This window comes from Callospermophilus lateralis, chromosome 10 (assembly GCF_048772815.1).
Source record: "Callospermophilus lateralis isolate mCalLat2 chromosome 10, mCalLat2.hap1, whole genome shotgun sequence".
NCBI lineage: Eukaryota > Metazoa > Chordata > Mammalia > Rodentia > Sciuridae > Callospermophilus > Callospermophilus lateralis.
The window spans coordinates 48,608,771-48,625,251 of NC_135314.1; positions in this window are offsets into that span (position 1 = coordinate 48,608,771).

The following is a 16,481-nucleotide window of genomic DNA, read 5'->3' on the forward strand; positions in this document are numbered from 1 at the left end:
GCTACAGGGTTGAACAACCCATCTACAGAGGTGCAGATATCAGCCCATTCTACAGGAAACAGCAGCGTTGAGGATTAAGCAGCTATTAACTTGCCCAAGTCACGTGCTACAGATGCAAGACTCAGAAATTGACTCCATATTTCCTCCACCAAAAGGAAAAATATTCACCAAAACTGGAGGTATACCCAATTTGATACCTTATCCCTTTAGGATGAGCCATTGACAAGACACAGAGCCTGCCATTTTAAATTCATATAGAATTTACTCTCCTATGACAGATTAATCTCACATTTCTGATCAGTTAAGTCATTCACGTTGGGCCAGGCCCCGAACATGCAGCAAACAGAAAAGGATACAAACTCCTTCAGACCTGCCAACAGGAAGATGCTGTTATATGTAGAAGCAGATAATTCCATTATTTCTACTTTACTGTGAACCTCAGAATTGCTGACAATTAAATAATTCAGCCCTCTGGGAAAATCCAGCTCCCAGTTTTTTTAACTCTAACCCTTATGCCAATTTGAAAGGCAGTACAGACATAACATGTCTCTTTGGGTTGTTCTAAATTTACCAGCTCTGAAAGATTCAATCCAGAAGAAGTCCATTATAGCATGGTCAGTGCCACATATTCTGGCCCTTAACCAGCTTAGGGAGGCAGCCTGAAAGAGGAGGATACTGAAAAAAGGCATTTGGCTGTGCTATAATGGGCATTCATCGTAAGGGACAGGATCTATAGTTAGCCTACTTTGGAAATTCGGTTCTCTTGCTGGATAAAGATTTTACCACCCCCTTCTGCCTCAAGTCTCTAATAATTGGGGCACAGATAGGTCAAATAAACTAAAATTCCATAAACTAGACTGTTATATAGGCCTGATATATGGATAGTATATTGTAGTCCTATTCTTGATCCAGACATCTGCTTCATGTGCTGAATGGACGATACATATTTGTCCTTGAATGCACTAGATTAGAGACTACATAACAAAAATGTTCCTGAGCTAGTCATGAATTGGGCATGAAGCATGCAGAAAGGCTGCATTTTTAGGAATACTCCATCCCATTCTCTAAATGGCCTTTGGTATGTGTGTGTGTGTGTGTGTGTGTGAATATAAATATATATATATATATATATATATATATATATATATATATATATATATATATATATATAATTATTGGTTCTTACAGGAAGTACCCAGACCAGGAGGGGAAGAGGGATGTAGAGAAGGGATACCACCCTATATGATAGCTGCCTAAGTTATCATGTTGAACATTGGCTTGGAACATGCATTTCTGCTCCCGAGGTGCTGGAAAGCCTCAAGAAGTCAATGACATTTCCTACCATCTTATAAGTCACCTTAGTTTGCTCTTTCACTCTGCTAACCTAAAGCTTCCAACAGGAAACTGCAACTTAGGTGTGGGACAAAATTCTTGGGGGCCAAGAACCAGGAAAATAATTGTTCTGACCTCACACATTGCATTATTCTCAATTTGCTTTGAATATGCAAAGTGTCATCTTCCAAACTGTAATAGAAGCCCTCAGAAGGTCACAGTCATGTTCTACAGTACTTGTCTTATATCCCTCTCAAAAGGCTAGGCACAAAAATCTATGTTCAGTATACATGCTCAATTAAATTGGTTTAAATAGACATGGGCCTTTGTCAAACAATGTCTACTAAAGAATAATTTGATTCACACCCAAGGATAAGCACAACTGGTATTTATCCACGTGCACAGTTGTACCTATTGGCATTTGTTATAATTGGTCAGCATTTGCTGGGCCAGTTTCAGAATATTTTGAATATTATCCATGAGCATGAGTATTTACTTCTAACTTGGGTGACAACTAGTGCCACTATCAACTATAATACTTTTCAGTCTATGTACTCCCAGACAATTTTCAGAGTTACTGAGGATCACAGAATCATAGAATCTCAGTATTGGGAGAAACATTCAAACTCATCTATTGTCATTCTCCTGGGTACCAAAATCCCCTTTTAGATTCCTCCACAAATTGGTCAGTCAGCATCCAAGAAAAGGAAGTTGAAGACTTATTCAATAAAAATCACATTCTTCTTTTGTTTTTTTATTGTTCCCAGTATTTAAAAAGGGAGTCATTATGTCACACAGGGATGTAAGAAAATCTGAAGATTAGAGTTATTATGATGTATGTTCAGGGAGGGAATGCGTGTTCTTTCCAGTCTTGTTACACTGGTCCATAGATCATCAGGGTTGATTCACATAAAACCTGACCACGGCTTATCTCCCCTTGATAATATTCTGGTTCAAACCACCAGTATCTCGTTTGGATCATCACAGTGGCTTCCTAACTGCAGTTCTTTTCTTCCACTATTACCCATTCAGTCTATTCAACGTGATGACCAGAGAGATCCTGTTAAAATGTCAGGTCAGATTACTCCTTTGTCCAAAATCTTTGAAGACATTCTATGTCTCTAAGAATTAAAGGCAATGCCCTTGTAATAGCCTGGAAGATCCAACAAGGTCTGGACTTTGTCTGTCTCTTTCCCTAACCTCTTGGCTATTCCCTGAATATACCAAAGGTGTGCTCCTGTCTCAGGGAGCTGTTCCCATGGCCTGGAAAATTTGTCCCTCTAGTGACACCTCCTCAGCAAGGCCTAGGCACAACCCAATTCCCTACACTCCTTCCATCTTTATTTTCCATATATATATGGAAATTTATATATATAATTTATATATATATAAAATTTATTCTCTCTCTCTGCGCACGCACACACACACACACACACACACACACACACACATGAACAAACATATACATATATAAAATTGTCCCCAACTACATTTTAATTTCTGTAAGGAGAAAGACTTTCATCTATTTTGTTTACTACCCTATTATTGAAGCCTACAATAGTGTCCATCATACAGTATACACTTACTAATCAGTTATGGAAAAATGAAGGATACAAGCAGGTTGCATGGTAATGCTGGAGCTAGAAGTTTTAGGATTCTGCTTTCTGTTTTGCTTGTGGAAATAATTTAAAATTCCTCAGACCTCTGCTAAGACCAGAATATCCTCATAAAGCAATTATGGCTACTTGGAATGATTTCTAGCTTTGAAAAATCTATATATCTATAGCAGTAAGAAAGGGAGACAGCTATCAGGGATTGACCCTCTACTCTTTGGTTTTGGATCTTGCTTGAATAGTATTTGCATTATGTTTTAGATTTGCTTTATTCCTTCAACAAATATTTACTGAGAACCTATTATGTGCAAGGTCCCTGAATTAGTGTTAATGGGATCTGAAGCTATATTAAACACATTCTCTAAAATACATAAAGAATAAATATACCACCAGGAGGTAGCTGAGGTAGCTCTCAACCCAACTGTATAATAGAATTGCCCAGGAAATTCAAAACCAATCCAATGCCTGGGGCCTGATTCCAGAAAATCCAAGACTCAAGAGAAAATTTTTAAAGTACTTCACAGGTGATTCTAGTGTCCCAGGGTTTTCCACTGCTATAATATAAAAGGGACAGATACTAAAGTAGCAAAAGATTAAGTGCCAGGAGAATATCGAAAAAAGGAATGACCTTTAGTCACAGCAATATACTTCAAACTGAATTCCAAAGAATAGTAGTTACCTGTGAAATTTTAATAACTGTTTGAGAAGTCAGATGGAGATGTCCAAAGAGCTTCATGCTCAAATAAATTTGGGAAATTGGTCATTCTTCCTTTTTCTTCTTGGAGATGTGATGTCCCAAAGAATCTCTGTACTCTTGTGAACTTAGGGAAATGGGGCTGAGATTCTAGAAGGTCATGGTTGCAGGTCCTATTAAACAGCCAGCCACACAGAGTCTTTGATATAATAATTATTCTGGGGCTTCATGTACTACCTACCTCTCCACATACCCATTTATCTTAGCCAAGTAGAGTTGCAACCAAAGCCAGTTATTTTCCATGAACACTAACCAGTGAGAGAAGAGTAGTAATGGCTATATTTTAAAAAATGTGTTTAGTGATGGGATGGAATATGCTCTGGTTTGCCTTTCAGAACCCTTGACTTTGGGTACTTTGTATTTTACTCACCTTGTCCACCAGATTTTTGCATTTCTTAATTTATCAAGTTTATAGAAGATTTCCTTTATCTTTTGAAAGTAAATGAATCTTTTGGAAGAGAGAGAAATTGTTTTACTTTATTATACTGTTAGGATCTGTAATGGACATTATCTGAATTTCAGAACCATGTTTGGTTTGCATGACTCCTTATTATTCAATTGGTACTGTGCTTCTTTATTAAAAATAAATAAATAAGTTATTACTAAAAAGGAGGCTGATTAAATAATTTACTTTGGATACATCTGATGGAATATCCCTGAAGAATTAGAAATATCTTAGCAAAATGTCCATCATATAATAAAATGTTGGGGAGGGAGTGGAGGATATAAAGTTATTTATACTATGACATGAACAAAGACATACTATTTTATCTGTGGAATAAAATTATGAGGGTTATTCATTTTCTTCTATTCTTTATTTCATAATTCTTACATCTTCTGAGCTGAGTATATATTAATTTTAGAAAAGGAAAAAAAAACTAGGACAATTAAGGACAATAATTTGTGATTTTTTAATGTAATCCAAATAAATAGAAATTCATTTTCCCTTGCATTTCCTCCTCCAAGAAACATGGTACTTGTTGCTCAAATTTTATTTTGAGATTTAAATTGGCATTACTGTTCTCAGATACATGCTTCCAGATTTTTTAAGAGAAAAACCAATCAATGCTGATAAAATACTTTGGAAGCACAAACTGTGAGATAGACAAATAATTTTGAAAACACAACATGGTGACCTTTCCCTGCTCATTTTTTCCTACTGGGAAGAGGTAGGCATGTCTTACTGCTCTTTTGCTGATTTTTAAATGTTTGCTTTGTTTTATTTTATGTTTTACTTCAAAACAAAAATGTTTCTGCTAACCAATAGAAAGTTTGTTGAAGTCAATTACTCCTTGAAGACTTTCTTTGCACAATTTCCTTGCTGAAAACATTCTCAGAAAGGAGATTAGTGACTTCGTTGTGTAATTTGTGTCTTATTGGTTGCTCCAGGCCCTTTCTCATGTTACTTATAAGTATTTTAAAATAAATTAATTTCATAATAGAGGAAGATAGATAGCCCCTTCAATGATATCCCACAGACAACTTGATGTTTTATTTTTCTGGAAAAACTTGGGTAGAAGATGTTGTGTCATAAATATGATAATAAAGACTAAGAGAAAAACAATATAAGACCCTCTTTAATTCTCCTGATGTGGATAGATGATAATGTTTGGGATAAATAGTCCAGTAAAAGATCCTTTTGTTCCACAGAAGGACAAATGCTCTTTGACTTTGTTGACATTCAATACATTTTTCCAGAAATTTACAAATATTTTCCAAGATTCATGGCAAATTCAAAGAAAGAAAAGAGGTTTTGGTATTTTCCCCTATCATCCTTCCAATTAGAGAACTGGAGGATGAATGACCTCAAGGGCACTAAATAAGAAAATCACAAAGACACATTTTTACTCATACTCATTCTAGTGGGGTCATCCAAAATGGAACCTTTGATGAGTAAAATTCCAACAGTGTATGCAGGCTTAAAAATGCAAAATTTTCTCAGTAATTATGCATAATATCCAAAAACATCACCTATAAATTTACAATTGCAATAAGGCTTTATAAACAAAGAAATATAAATCAATTCATTTTTCAGCGGCAAGGATGATCAATCTTGGAGTGATGGATGGGTTGCACATTGGATCATAGTCACAGTGGCATGAAATACCTAGCATCCAAGCATTCTTGTCCTTCCCCATTGTCCCCCACTGTAGACAGTGTCATTCATCTTTCCTAAATATACCAGCTTCTCCTCAAGAATATTGGGGATAAGAAGGCATGTGCAATGTGCCATTCCACAAACCCATATTCCAGATCATTTAATTTAAAATTTTTCATTTCTTTGCCCTTTATTTTTCTTTAATTGCATTGTAAGGATTTTTCATCCTGAGGGTCAGTATTCATTATGTTAAAGTAAAAATAATTTCCTTTAAATTCATCTTTTTAAAAGAATCTGCTGCATGGATCTTTTGTTCACCTGTCCTTGTATTTCTACCTGTAAAGTAAAATGAAACTAACAAAATTAGGTTCTATGTATTTAGAATGCTGTCAACTAGTGACATAAAGAAGTCTATGATCCCCCTGCATTTTTAAATGCCAAAAAAACTTCAGCAGTTGGTAGAAAAGGACTTGAGCCACTTCACTAGAGATACTAGTTAATCTGAATTAACTTATCTACTCTTTTCTGTATTATTTCTTCAATTTTCTCTTATACACAGGGACAGCAAAATATATTTTCTTCATGTTGCTACAAGTTTTAAGAGTTTCTATGTTTTAACTAAAATTCATTTTTCTCAGTACTACTAGGCTAAGTTTTTAAAGAAAACACTTCTAAAATTCTTATTGAATATTCTCCATGATCTAATAATGTAAAAGAAAAACAAAAAGAGAAAGTTTGGGGTACCTTGCCTCTGAACAGTGAGAGAGAGATGTCTTCCGTGAATTTCCAGATGTTCTGGACGAAGAAATGGACTCTTTCTACCACAAACACTATATAGAGAAAGGCTTCCAAACTTCAAAGACCATAATTTCAGACTGGTCTTTCAAAAAAAGCTTTTTTTTTTTTTTTTTTTGGTTTGATTTGTTTATAAGGATTTTTTTCCTGTTATTTCATGTCATTTTCTCTCCTACCATATAGCTCCCTAGTTAAGAATGTATTTAAAAAGTAAGATTATCTTGACTAAATTTACTATAAACTCCAGTAGTCACAAGAATTCGATTCTCTATAATGAGAATATCTACTGTGCCCCCTCAATGTGCCAAGAGCTCTATGGGAGACTTTGACACAAACTCCCTGAGACTTCCACCATCTCTACCCTGATAGAGGTCACAGCCTTACTTTTCTGTGTTTCCCTTTCAATGGCATAAGGAAAATATAAAACTTATTTAAAATTTATTCAGCATATAAATAATTATAGTGGTATGCAAAAAAATACAACTAATTACACACTTAAATGTGTTTGTGATGTTTTTCCCCTTGAAAAATTAAAAAATCTAGAAATTCTCCATTTTGTATTATTATAGAATTAAGATTCAACATTATAAAATAACACTTTTGGGATATTTAAAATCAATTCACTGCTAGGGTCTTGAATCATTTACTAATAAATGATTTTGACTTTTGTTTCTTGAGAATATATAACTCTGATTGTCTGAGTATATATAAGTTATAAGAATATATAACTCTTATTAATTAAGGGACAAACTAAACACCCTGTACATATAAAAGGTTGTATAGACATGTCTGCAATTTTTAGCTGATCACTCCCAATTTATAGAATTCCATCATTTTCAAATTTTTATAGAGGCAGTCAAAATTTACAAATAAGGATATTTACCCAGTATAAACAATAAAAAGTTTAAAACAATCTATGTATTCAACAATAAGAGAATGTGAAGATGAATTATAGTATATTCAGGTGCTGGAATATTCTGCAATAATTAAAGCCAAGAATATTTAAGTACACAAAAGTATATATGAAAGGTCATAAAAGCATCATAAAAATTTCATAGAGTCAATAATTATACCCATGTTTAATTTCATTTCTATTTAAAAAATGAGAAAAATATACCAAAATATTATTTATCTAAAAGTAGTGAGATTATGGATAATTACAATGTTAAAAAATGTATAATAGAGCATTATTAGTTTTATATTTAGAAAAAATACATTTAAAATATGACATATATAACCTCAAAGGTAATATATTGATAACTACTGCATTTTTTAGAATCCACATATAATATATTCCAATGGAGCCAATTTTGCTGAAAAGACTAACTTGTACTATGTTTGATTAGTTGAATCACAGGCAAAGAAAAGAATGTGTGCCACAATGTCTCAGCCTCTTAGAGGTTTTGAAATCACTGATGATTTATTTAATTTATTTTCTTTTGTTTTTGTCATTTCTAAAACCTTAGTGTACCATCTGAGAAGCAGAAGAGTACCATCTGTGAAGCCTCTCATATGATGGTTTAATGCTTACTTAGATTTGCACTTCATCAGCTGTAAAAGCTGCAGCCATCACACCATCCCTCACACCAGATTTACAATGATCCCAAAGTCCATTGTTTCTAATATTCAATAACTTGAATGGCCTGAGATGCACAGTCTCTGAGGCATAGTCTCCCAGAGTTTTATTGCCTAAAGAATTCCTAGAATGAGCTCTGAAAAATCAAATCTATAATATAAATACACTGGCAGGAAAAATAAAAGTGAGATGGACCATATTTTAAGAAGAGAATACAGGTAGCTCATCTGCTTGCTACATGGCAGGTAGTTAGGAAACAGGACCGTCTTCCAGCGTGGCTGCTGGTATCAATCTGCTGGTGACACACTTCAGGATAAGACTGTTTTCTGTTGTTGTTCCCTGCCTTCCTCTTCCTCTCTCCTGCCTATGTTTATTGGTTTATTTTGTGATCAATTTTATCATCCATCTCTGGAGTACTCAGCCAGAATCTGAGGAAAATAGTTAAAAAAAAAAAATCCCAAACAATCAAACATGAGGAAATGTAAGAGATATAGGTGTGGGAGACAGGGACATAAATGTTCTTAAAATACCTAAAAGCAATTATATGGAAGATAGATTAAAAGTATAGTTTTCATGGCTCCAAAAGACAAAAATTAGAACATAGAGAATTTTTTGGAAAATATATGTCATTTATATATAAGTAAATATGGTATGGTCCAGTTGAATCTAAGGGAAATTCATGTGTGGGTATGTGTGTGTGTGTGTGTGTGTGTGTGTGTGTGTGTGTGTGTGTGTGTCAGAGAGAGAGAGAGGGAGGGAGGGAGGAAGAGAGAGAGAGAGAGACAAAGAGAAAGAGAGAGAGAAAGTTGTTGCTGTTAGGAACTGGCAAGGCCATAAGGTCTATTGGCATAAGCTGATTTCTAGGTAGCATTTTTGTTTCTGAAGGAGAAAGGGGACATTAGGAGCCTGAGAAGAGGCTTGCAATAGCTATGGTAAAGACCATGTTAGTGAAGATAACATCTCTGGGCTGCCTCAGGAAAAGGGATCTGAGGGAGAATGGGGAACTCGATAAGTGGTTTTATGAAAGGTTCCATAGGGGAAGAGTTGTTTGGGAAATGGTTGCATAGGATCCAGCTTAGGTGACAAAGTGAGTCATGAAGTTGAAGAGGTCATTCTCCTACTCTGCACAGAACTTCCCTCAACTCAGCCTTGCTGACCCAGGAACCATTGGCAGCACCGTGTTCAGTCACGGGCTGACTGTAGTCACTATCTACACAGCTCAGTGCCTCTTGAACTGTGAGTACAACTCACCTGAGGATCTGGTTAAAAGGCCGACCTGATTCAGAGATCTAAGGTGGGACCAAGAGCCAGCTTTTCACATGAGTTCTCAGATGGTTTTGATAGTGTTAGTCCAGTAGCCAAGATTTTAGCAGAGATTTGGCATTAAGAAGAAACCAATAAGGAGAAGACAGAGTGGAAGAGGAAGAAGTGGGTGGATACTAGACACCACTGGTTTATGGACATTCTGGAGCTACCCTCCACCCAGAAATCCCAGATACAATGCGAGTACTAAAAATGAGAAATTATACCTCATTTGATTTAAATGTATGAATTGTGGAGATCATTGTACTGTCATGTGTAGCTAATAAAAATAAATAAATAAAAATAAAAAAATAAAGACCATATATGTGGGAAAGGATAATGAATCTGAGTTATGTGACCTCATCTGTAGACCCAGGATAGCAAAGAAGAATTCAAGTCGACAAACAGGAATTGTACAGAACTCATGAGACAATTGCTGAAATCCTCAATTATTGTCTCCTTTTCTGATCCTACAAATGAATCACTAAAGCAAAAAGAATGCATTATTTAAGAGCTCATGTTAAGGAACTAAAAATAATTCTAAAGTGAGTGAAGTTAACCAGACAGTGCTGCCAGAAAAACTGGATTCCAAGCCAGTGGTGATCTCCAGACTCAGTGTGTATCCGTGACCTGATATTTAACTCCATCCAATTTTTGACAGATAAATGCCATGTGATCTAAAGGAAGATAACAAATGGATAGATTTCTGAAAAAAACAATGATTATATTTAGGGGAAAGAAAAAAAGAGAGAGGAGGGTGAGAGAAGAAACTGAAAGAATATGAGAAACGAAATGAGAAGTGTGCATTAATGTATAAGAAAGGCAGCATGTTAATGATAAATTTGAATATTCCCTTCCCCAGAACTAGAGCCAAAATATTCTCTCTAACCCTCTGGCCCAGAAATTGAAGACTTCAAAATCTTAGTTGCAGCCTCATTAGAAGCTGCTAAGTCTTTTAGATCAGATTCACAGATGAAAAAGAGAAAAGTAATAACCCTGTCCAATTATAAATGCTGCTTCTGCCTTCATAGATCAAAGCTTGATTCTTACAGTCCAAAAAAAAGTAAGATTACTTGCTCTTTGGCTGAGAACAGTTTCAAGAATTGTCCTCAAATCAGCAAGCATTTGCCAAGTCCCTACAGAGTGTCAAACATTTGCAAGGAACTGGGGATGCAGACATAAGACTTCCTTTACAGTCTGATAGGAGTTACAGATAAATATCTGATTAAAAATAATATAACATCATAACAACCAAAAATAGGGCTATAAATATGCTCAAATCACAGATGAAGGAGAAAAGTACTCCCCCGTCCTCTTGGAAAAGGCACACAGTAGGTGAGCTGGGCCTCAAAGAAGGAGCAGGCTTGTCCAGGGATAGGAAAGACTGCATACAAGGCAGAGAGGTGAGTGGGCAGGCAGGAACTGGGAAAGGAGGGCTTGGCCAGTGTGCATGCCAGAGAGACACAGGTGCCTGCTGAAGAAGTACTGTTGGGCCTCCCCACAGGTCTCTTGCCTCTGAACACTTCCTGTTGACATCTTTGAGGCATTTGCTATCAAAGTCAAGATCTTTACCTACCTCAGAGGTTTCACTGGCCACTTGGGTGTGGTATAATTTGGGAACAACTCCCTCTCCCTCCCACCCAGCCATGAGAGTTTAGCATACATGTTCTGACACTCTCTATGACAAGTCCTTAAATTTTGCTGTTTACTTTGCCTATAATGTGAGAAATTTGAGATAAATTACCCCAAACTTACTTGATCATAAATTCTTACTGCTTTGAAAAAGGAATTGGAAATATTTGTTAGAGTTATGCTTTCATTTTTCATGTCCTAAATCAGAAAACTATCTCCAGCTGGGTGAATTTTCAGCAAGAGCAGAGGAAGAAAGTATAGTGTCACAGGGTAACCCTTTGGTTGAGCCAAATAGGCTCAACCAAAAGAACTTTTTCCTAGTTCTTGGGGAGAGGTATTGAAATAGATTCCAAGGACAAAATAAAAAAATAAAAAAGTCTACTGATTGTTTCAGACATGGATATTATATAGTCATTTGTGATCACTGAGTGAGAAGAGTTTAATGGGGCTTTTTTTGTGTGTGTGGTGCTGGGATTGAACCCAGGACCTTATGCATGCAAGGCAAGCACTCTACCAACTGAGCTGTATCTCGAGCCCCTTAATGGAACTTTTATTCTGATCCCTTGATATCTACCCATTGACTCTTTGTCATGTGCTTCCTATCACTCCAGGTTTTTTTTGCACCGCCCCCATCCCTAGTTAAAGGACACATGAAAATATATGCTTGCTTTAATTCAGAAAAAAATATATTCATGACTCAGTTCAATGAGGTCAATTATCCCCCGCCCCCGCACTCTCTCAAAGCCACAAAGACTTAAAGATTTCAGTAGACCAAAAAGAGCCCATATTCTTTTTCCTTACAAGCATTCCTTGCAAACTTGGAAAGTTTGCCAGAAAGGCTTCAGGGCTGATAATTCATGTACCTCAATGGCTGTAATACACAAAAAATAATCTGCATCCTTCCCTGCTGAGAATAATTTGCTTGGTGTGCACTCTGCATAAAAACCATACAGTGGGAAAAATGTCACCCTGCCTCAGCCAACCATCAACCTGCTGCCCAAGCTCCACACCTGACAAGCTGCTGATCAAAGAATCCACATTGTTCAGCTTTCACATTTGAATGCTAATGGACCCTCTCCTCCCTAGGTGTATCATTCGCTAAGAACATTATAAGTCCCCTTCTTACATCTAACTTATGAGGTCCATTTGGTCTCAGAATTTTCCTCAGTGCCATGTATCCAGCCTTGAGCTCCACATCAGAGCAATAGCTCTGGGTTCACTTGGGGGCAAGCCAAAAGAGCTAGGGTGTTTGCTCTACTACCAAAGCATGTAATGGCAGCCCACAGAAAAGATCAGGACTCCAGACAGGAGACTCATATCTTAGGATAAACCAACATGTATGCTAAATCCCCTAATCTCTCAGGTCCAATCTGTAAAGCTGGAGGCTGAACTCCTTTCAACATCTGATTCTTACATACTAATTCTATATTTCTGGTCAAGTAAGCTATTATAATATGGTCATACTTGACTTGAAGTTTCAGATAGCCTCTCCTCCTTAAGCTTTTAAGCAATCCATTGTGGACTTTAAATCCAATGATCACTTTTGTTTCTACCCACCCCCCAAATGATATGAGTATGTTTCCCGCATGCTTCATTGCATTTTAGGTAGCTAATTTTTACAGAAAAAAAATTGTCCTCAAAGAAAAAAAATATTTTTTTTTCTGTTATATGGGAATTTCTTCATATCCATAGTTTTCCCCCAAAGATGATAGGTTGGGTAAGAAATACTGTATGAAATTGGATTGAACTTACCTTTTGGAAAAATAAGTTTCTGTTTAGTTATGTAATATTACATGCAAAAAGAAAGGATGGGCCTTGAAACTTAACAAGAATAGGATTGGAATTCAAGTCCTGCTGCCATGGTCTTAGAGAAAGTATTGACTCCCTCTTTCCCCACCATAAATGGGGAGTAACTACATCCCACTGCAGGACTATTTTATAGGTTAGATATAATGTAGAGAACTCTTAGAGTAACTATCACGAAGTATACATTCTTTTTTTTTTTTTTTAATTTATTTTTTAGTTCTCGGCGGACACAACATCTTTGTTTGTATGTGGTGCTGAGGATCGAACCCTGGCCGCACGCATGCCAGGCGAGCGAGCTACCGCTTGAGCCACATCTCCAGCCCCACGAAGTATACATTCTTATAGATGAAAAAATTGGGGCTCAATTTTAGGAAAGGAGCAGGGTAACATTAAATAAATAGAGAAGATCTTAGACAAATAACAAATACAAACCAAAAAAGCAATACACACACACACACACACACACACACACACACACACACACATGCTCATGGGCAAGCATACACAAAACCTCCTGCCTCCAGCACTAGGAACTGCTCTCAGAACTAGAAGCAACCGCAAGATATCTGGAAAGTGCTTGGTACTTCTCTCCTCTGCCAATAGTAGAAATGATATGCATGCAAATTCTCTTTGAGGCAATACAAGAGATAGGTACCTGTCTTCCATCCCTAATATTTATTTTGTCAAGTATTGCCAGACTTAACATGAATAAAGTCGTAGCTAGCCAGAACTAGAAACTAGATCTTCACAGTGGTTAGTAGGTAGCCCACTGAGGAAATGGCCTCCATTCCAATTCTTTTAAAAATGCAAGCCAAATACTAAGTCTTTCTGTTGTCAAATGGCATGGGCACAAATAAATACACACGGCATGGCTTCTCTGTGCCAACTGGCCGGTAGATGTAATCATTTCGCACAGCATGCCCTCCTTCAGCCCAAGGGCACCAAGCAAATGCAGCAACTAAGAGACAGGAAGGCTGTGGAGCAATCCCAAGAGAGGCAAAGAAGAAGGCTGGAACTGAGTCACCGAGCTGAGGACTCCTTTCAGCCTCTCCTGGAGCCATTCTTTAGATTATTGCCTACAGGATGAGACAACAGGTGAGTCATTGGTAGAAAATGCCCTGGGCAGAAAGCACGAAAACTAGGAATCCATCAGTGGGCCAGAGAGTTTTAATCCTTATTCTCCTCTGAGATGCCCAAGGGAAACAACATCTCTCATGAAAACAGTGACTGGGAGAAGAGGAAGAAAGGATACATGTGCAAGTTACAGAAGGTTCCCCAGACAATTCAAAAATGACATTGTCCCCCTTTCTGGGGAATAACAATTCCAGGGGCCAGTCTTGCTTTTATACTTTAATAACTAGAACTTAAGCAAATCATTTAAGAACTGCTCGGAAGCTTAATGTACTTCATTATTAATGAGAGAAAATATATTCTCCTGTTGCTTTGAAAATCAAATATGATAATGGAAAAGCATAGATACATATACTGTGACACATCCCAATACTCATAAATAAACTAGTTGTCACTCTTTTGTAGCAGATGAGAGATACACCACACACACACACACACACACACACACACACACACACACATACACACTACAGTTGCAGATGTCAGGGCTTCACTGTTTTCTTAGGGTGACCTGCCACGTCAACCTAAGAGGCTGGCAAGTGAATAAGTCAACAACTTCCCTTCACAGACACCAAGGGGAAATGAAACAATCTTTCTGGGTTGTGACAACTGCAGCTAAAACTTAATATATTAGAAAGACAACCAATTCATATTTCATACCTAGTTTATTCCTCCCTGCCTTTCTCTTCTATTTGCATCCAAATAATCAAAGTGTCACTCATAATTTAATTCAATCAAATAACATTAGACAACTATATGCCAGGTCCCTGGAGAGAAATATTCAGTCCTTGTCCTCAGTTTGTTTACATTCTAGTGAGAAGGGGAGACTGGATGACTAATGACAACAAGGTAGAAGTGAAGGAAGTACTAAATGGCCCTGAAAGCAGAGGGAGATATCACCTTTTTTATCTGATGAGACAAAAGAAAAGAAACAATTTAAATGAACAACAAACAAATTTTTTTTCTAACAGTGGTACATCATTTCCTGATTAGGGAATTAAAATGCTTCCTAAACTTATGACTTGAGTCTTTGTAGCTGAATATGAGTAGAAAGTGCTATGAGTACTGATTTGGGTGTGATGCTACAGGTCAACTTATTTTCTTCAAAATTCCTCTAATCATTGTGCCCTAAAAATTGTTATGGGCAAAAAGTACCTGGTGTCTATTTTGTTTTACATTCTGTTTTTTTATTTTTTTATCCAGATGTGTTGGTATTTCAGAGAAAGAGCATGCATGACTCATGAATGAAGGAAGCCAGACCTCCTTTATGTTCTTCCCCATGTTTTTCCAGAGTACAGTGCTGGCCTCCTTAGGTGCAAAGAACACAAATGAGTCACACCTCACAGTCTCCGCACTAGGATGGGAGGCTGCAAGGAATGTAGCCAGCCATCAGGGAGGTCCAATAACTTCACCAACTTCCCCACTGCCGCTAGCTCTTGGAGATTTTCATAACACACGGGGATCTGAGCCCTTCTTTGATGACTGCATATGGGAGGTTGAGAAGCAGTCATGACTGGCTGCCAACAGCGCATTTCTGAAAATGCAATTATTTTAGGGAGGCTCCAAAAACATGTTCAAAAGTGCATAATCAATTTTAAGATTGGGTTATCACACTTTTAGAAAAAAGGTTAATTAAATGGGAAAATACATTGAATCTTGAGCCATGCAGAGATGGTAGTTTCAAGCCAAGTGGTTTAAATTATTTTTTCACATCTTCCCAAAAGTTTATAGCAGAAATTAGTTAAATGTGTGTGTGTGTGTGTGTGTGTGTGTGTGTGTGTGTGTGTATCACATATCCCATATCCCATTGGCAAATGTAGAACAATCTCTCTTTTTTTAAAAAAATTCCCAAATAAAGGTCTCTTAAGTATTAATGTAATTCCTACAAAAATAAGGCTGGTATATGCACAAAGGTAGTTTGTCCTTCAATATGATCACCATATTTTGGTGAATATATTTTTTAAATCCTCCCAATTTCAGCCAGTGCTACAGAAAAGCTAAGGAGGAAGAGGAGGAGGAGGAGAAGGAAAAGGAGGAGGAGGAGGAGAAAGAGAAAGGTTTCACATATTTAGATGTTCATTTATAATTTTTATGTATGAATGATGTTAATAGAAACAACAAACTGATTTCAATGTTGTAGTGCACAATTATCCTTACATTTTAAAAACATTTCTCATCATTATTTTAAAATAATTGTATACTATCATTCTTGTTTAAGGAAGATATTGAAGGAAAAATAAGAAGAAAGCTAGTTTTAAGCATTTTCAACCTGCTATGTGTTATATATGTATAAGTTTATTATATATAAAGTCACTATATTTTCTGATTAGGTAATATATTCTCATAGTTTAAAATTCAAAAGGTACAGAAACTACAGTGGTTTAAAGTCTCATGTACTCCCTGTCTTCCACTGACCGTGCCCATCCATAGAACAAGCATTTT